Source organism: Anoplopoma fimbria, unplaced genomic scaffold (assembly GCF_027596085.1).
Source record: "Anoplopoma fimbria isolate UVic2021 breed Golden Eagle Sablefish unplaced genomic scaffold, Afim_UVic_2022 Un_contig_5710_pilon_pilon, whole genome shotgun sequence".
NCBI lineage: Eukaryota > Metazoa > Chordata > Actinopteri > Perciformes > Anoplopomatidae > Anoplopoma > Anoplopoma fimbria.
The window spans coordinates 1-5316 of record NW_026549150.1 but is presented as its reverse complement, the minus strand read 5'-3'; the positions used below and the strand labels follow the sequence as shown (position 1 = coordinate 5316).

The following is a 5316-nucleotide window of genomic DNA, read 5'->3' as shown; positions in this document are numbered from 1 at the left end:
GCAGCCACCTTTCTGCAGGAGATGCAGGCAGTCTGGGCACACAGAGGCTGGCTGTAAGGGATCATGCTGCCGCTTCTGTGGACAAACAGGGCACATGGCCAATGAGTGCACAGAACCAAAGGCCTGTCATGGATGCGGAGGACAGGACCACCTGTACAGGAGCTGTCCTGACCGCAAGAAAACCTTTGCTGAGGTGGCCAAACAGTCCGATGTCCTCTACGGAGAAAAGGAGCCAAAAAGGGACCCAAACATGCCCAAGACAGGCCAGCGCAGGTCGTGACTGGTGATAGCACCTTTGGAAGTGGAGTGGAAGCAATGTTCCAGGGGGAAGTTGCAGCAAGTGGCGATAGAGTGGTCCAGGCACTCACTGACAGCACGGGGGACGGGTTTCGAAACCCACCCCTGGTCCGAAGCAAGGGGCACGGAGAGGCTCGCAGGTTTTTGGGGTGAGGCCCCCAACGGAGTACGGGCGTGATCGAGGAGGGGGTACGCAGCAAAAAGTCAAGGGGAGAAGAAGGAGGAGCGGACCAAAGAGGAAACAATGGCTGGGAGGAGGGGAGAGGAAGCAGGTCAGCAAATGAGGGCTGCAGATGACGCGGAGGAGGGAGGAACCCAGAAGCAGAGAGCTGGGAAAACAGGTCAAAAGGTTGGAGGGAGGTGGATGAACAGCATGTGGGAGAAGAAGAGGCCATGCTAACTGCAGGGTTGGGGCTGGGTTTTGATTTCCCCCCCGGCCTGCTCATGCTGTCATCCCCTTTGGGTGTTGATGCAAATGATGGGCCCAGCAGACCATCACCCATGCCAAAGCAAGAGCCCTTTTCCTGGGCTGAACAGATGGACAGGGAGGATTTCTACGATTAGGGAGAGAGAGAACCGTTTAAGAAATGGACATTTATAATTTGTAATGGGCTCTTTAAGGTTCTCTTTGAATGTAAGAGGAATGAGGGACCCAGTTAAAAGAAGAGTTGTTTTTGATTTTGTGGACTCACACCATGTTGCCATTTGTTTTTTGCAGGAGGTTCATCTACGGGATGAGGGGGATGTTGGGAATTTCTCGAGGGGGTGGAAAAAGGGCACTCAGTTTGGAGTGTAGGCGGGGTCCATTCGACGGGGGTTGGGATTTTATTTTGGCGTTAAAGAGATTAGGCTGGAGTCTTCCTTTGTTATTGTTCAGGGAGGATAATGGGGGCCGACATCACATGGGGAAGAGCCAAGTTTAGAAAGGGTTATTGTAGTTTATGGACCACAAACTGCAACAGAAAGGCAAGACATGGCCGGCCTTATGGTTCCACACCTTGCCACCAATAGGCAGATTATTTTAGGGGTGATTTAAATGTTGAGTTGGGCAAGGGGGGAGATACCAGCGACGTTTTTATCTCCAACCTAATGTCTAAACATGGTTTGGTAGATGGGGCAAGGGAGGTCAGGCCACAGGTAACTGGGCCCACATGGCGCAACTCAAGGGGCATAGAGAAACGTTTGGATTATGTTTTTTTATCAAAGTCATTGAGCCCTTTGACAGGCAGACTGCTCCCCCGTACTTCTCCGATCATGATGGTCTTTTGTTGGAAGTGCGCTCATGTGTGCCAGTTTTTGGGCCTGGGTTCTGGCGTCTTAACATCAGTGTCCTGGAGGTGGATTCTTTTAACCAACATCTTCGCTGGTTTTCAAAGGCCTGGTAGGACTAAGGCCAATGTGTCCTGGAGTGATTGAGTGGTGGGAGGTCGCCAAGGAGCGGATAAAGTTATTTTGTTTACAGTATTGTAAAAGGAAAGCGAGGCTGGCGAAGAGGGAGGTGCTTCGCCTGCAGCGCCTCCTCGAGCTTGAGTATGCCAGAGGAAACTGTGGGCACTGTAAACCAGCAAGCTTGTGACTCCCTTAAAGCACAGCTTAGGGACGTCTTTGAGGGTAGAGCCGGGCATACCTGTTACGGTCACGTGAAATATTCCTTGAGAAATTTGAGACGTGTTCCACTGCTTTCTTCAGCTCAATTCGAGCTGATAGGGCAAAGCAGGTAGTGACCGGTGTTAGGAACAAGCTAGGCAGGGTAGTGTCGGAAGGGTTGAGATGGTGCATGTCGCCACTGACTACTACCGCACGAGATTTAGGGAGAAAGAGATAGATGTAGGGGAGGGGAGGTTTTTCTGGATCTCCTGACCCAGCGGGTGCCGATTGACATAGCACAGGCTATGGAGGCCCCGCTCACTCTCAAAGAACTTGAGGGTGCCCTCCATAGAATGAACAGGCGGAAGGTGCCTGGCATCGATGGGCTGCCGGTGGAGTTTTATCTCAAGTTTTGGGATATACTTGGGCCGGTAGTGCTGGAGGTGTTGTCCGCAATACTCCGCACAGGTATGAGGGGAGGGTCTCTGGCCACCGGAGTTATCTCCCTACTGTTTAAGAAAGGGGATCACACCGACCTAGGGAACTGGCGGCCACTGACCATGCTGTGTGTTGATTACAAACTCCTGGCAAAGGTCTTAGCGGATCGTCTGGGCACAGCACTTCCTCATGTCATCCATGTGGACCAGACATGCGGGGTGGCGGGGCGCTCGGTGAGATGGAACCTCCAACTCATTCGGGACGCTGTCGCTTGGGCGGAAGACAGGCACCTGCCACTTATGGTGGTTGGTCTCGACCAGGCAAAAGCTTTCGACAGGGTTCACTGGGGTTTTATGTTTAGGGTTTTGAGCAGGTTAGGCTTTAGTCAGGTTTTTGTAGGATGGTTACGTTTAATGTACACAGGGGTGGGGAGCATGGTTTCAGTCAACGGTCACCTAGGGGATGTTTTCAGGTTGCACTCAGGGGTAAGACAGGGGTGTCCGCTTTCACCACTGCTCTACATCCTTTATACGGAGCCCCTGGCGGCAGCCATTCGGGCTGACCCAGGTGTGAAAGGTTTCCTGGTACCTGGCAGCGGGGGCCTAAGGGTCAAACTGTCTCAGTATGCAGATGATACCACACTGCTGCTGTGCAGTGACGCATGCTTGCTCCAATCCTTGGAGATTTTCCAGAATTTCGGCCGGGTGACTGGCGCAAAACTGAATTGTGCCAAGTCCTCGGTGAAGTTCTTTGGGCGGTGGAAAGAAAGGACGGATGTACCAGGGGGGCTGTCGCTCTGCACGGGACCTCTGAAGGTACTAGGGGTCAGCTTTGAGACAGCCCATAGCGCCACGGCCAACTGGACCAGGCGCTTTTGGCAGTCCAGAAGAAGCTTGCGCTCTGGAAGAGCAGGTGCCTGACTTTCATTGGGAAGGTACTTGTTCTGAAGGTAGACGTTCTGCCATCTCTCCTGTACTTGGCATACATATACCCACTGCCAGCCAGCATGAGGAGGCCTCTAATGCGCCTCGTGTTTACTTTCATGTGGGGAGGAAGATACGAGTATGTGACGAGGGCCCGCATGCTGGCTGGGATTGAAGCAGGGGGAGAGATGTGCCACACCTCTCGCTGAAACTGGACTGCATCTTTGTTTCATTTCTGTTTAGGGAGTTATCCGCTCCAGTTGCGCATCCTTCAGGGCATTTCCTACGACTCTACTTTTCCTATCAGGCCAGGAGCATGTTGGTTTGGAACAACCTGACACCCCGGGTGGAGCAGCAGCCATGGCATTACCATCATGCAGCCAGGTGGCTGAGGGCCCATCCTGAGGCTTCAGAAACAGCAGTCAGGCTAAATCACAGAGTCCTCTACGGGGTGGTGAGACAGAGGGAGTTTGCAAAACCAGTGATTGGGATCCCGACAAGCATTTGGAGGGGGATCCAGCCACGAGGACTGGACAATGGTCTTAAAGATCTTAATTGGCTGTGCCTCCACAAGAGCTTGCCAGTACGAGCATTGATGCATCGGCATGGTTTGGCAAGATCCCCTGAGTGTCCAAGGGAAAACTGTTCGGGGAGGAGACACTTAGACATGTCATGTGGGACTGTCATTTCGCTGGATTGGTGTGGGCTAGAGCAGCGACATGGCTAGTCCAGCTAGACGTTGGTTTCATTTTAACATGGACAAGGGTGGAAAAAGGGGTGGGTACAGGAAGAAGAAATTTCATCATTTGGTTATTCATCAGCCTCGTAAAGAGGGGTTTGTGGTTGGCAAGGCAAGACCTAGTGAGTAAAAACAGGAACACTGGCATAGAGGGAGTGTTAAAACGGGTTGAACAAGATGTAAAAGGGAGGATTGAAAGGGACATTGTGAAATGGGGGAAGCATGCTGCCTTGGAAAGGTGGAAAGGAGGCTTTGGGTGGGGATGGTAATATCACAAGGCATGGTAAAGGTGCCCTGTTTTTGTTTTTGATGTATAAAGGGAATAATGTAAATTTAGTGTTGTTGTGTTATTTGATTTTAATGCAAGACACGAGGCTGTGTATGTGAGTAAAGAAAAGCCCTGTTTACTCCTTAATTGTGCTCTTCCTGGAACCTCATTGTTCTCCCACTCTCAAATCACTATATCCATCAGCCGTGTCTGCTGGGGGAAATTATTTCCAGCTCTGAATCAACAGCGAGGGGGAAGGAAGATAAATACAGCTATTCAGTTTCGCCGATTTGATTGGAGGGAAATAAATTGAAGAATGTGGGAATATTGCCCTCTCGGAAGGAAATGTGGGCGGGAGTAGTGGAATGGGTGTGGCTTGGAATTTGGAACGCGCCACGTCGACTGAGGCTCACCGCGAGAGTTTTGGCTGGGACGACTGGTGTCTCTGGCTGCTCTCACCGGGGGGCGGTACTTACTTTGGTTTCTCTTCATAACGCACAAGTCTTTCGCCTTTTACTAAAGACTTCCGTGGAGAGGAACACCAATGAGTTGAACCTATTTTTGGCAGGCTTTGCCATTCGGCTGAGCCTTGTGTACTTGTCAAAAGAATAGAAGCTGATTTTAACAAGACAAGTGTGCTTGACCTTGTAGGGCCTGTGCGGTTGTGCTAAGCAGCATCCCCCGCAATGCCCAATTGAAAGTACTGCACCATGACAAGCGACACGTGTGCCACGAGGTTGACACGGGCAGCAAACAGTTAGGGATCATCGCTTCTCGGCCTTTTGGCTAAGATCAAGTGTAGTATCTGTTCTTATCAGTTTAATATCTGATATGTCCTCTATATGAGGATAACTTATTAAGCAGATTTTTAGCACTGGGAGATGAAAAAGGGGCTTGCTCCGTTCACTCCACGCATTGACCTGGTATTGCAGCATCGCCAGGAACGGTGCACCCTTCGAATGACTTGTGAACAACAAAACATCAAACTCTTTAATGCAAGACACGAGGCTGTGTATGTGAGTAAAGAAAAGCCCTGTTTACTCCTTAATTGTGCTCTTCCTGGA

The 5316-nt window shown here is 51.0% G+C and overlaps 2 non-coding genes across 2 annotated transcripts; both read left to right on the top strand.

Moving 5' to 3' along the window:
* Window positions 1-4724: 4724 nt before the first annotated feature.
* LOC129114707 (U5 spliceosomal RNA) lies at window positions 4725-4839 on the top strand. Its single transcript, XR_008532657.1, has one exon. It is a non-coding gene; the product is annotated as a U5 spliceosomal RNA (small nuclear RNA).
* A 179-nt stretch (window positions 4840-5018) lies between these two features.
* Window positions 5019-5209, top strand: LOC129114706 (U2 spliceosomal RNA). The gene has a single exon (XR_008532656.1). It is a non-coding gene; the product is annotated as a U2 spliceosomal RNA (small nuclear RNA).
* Window positions 5210-5316: the final 107 nt, after the last annotated feature.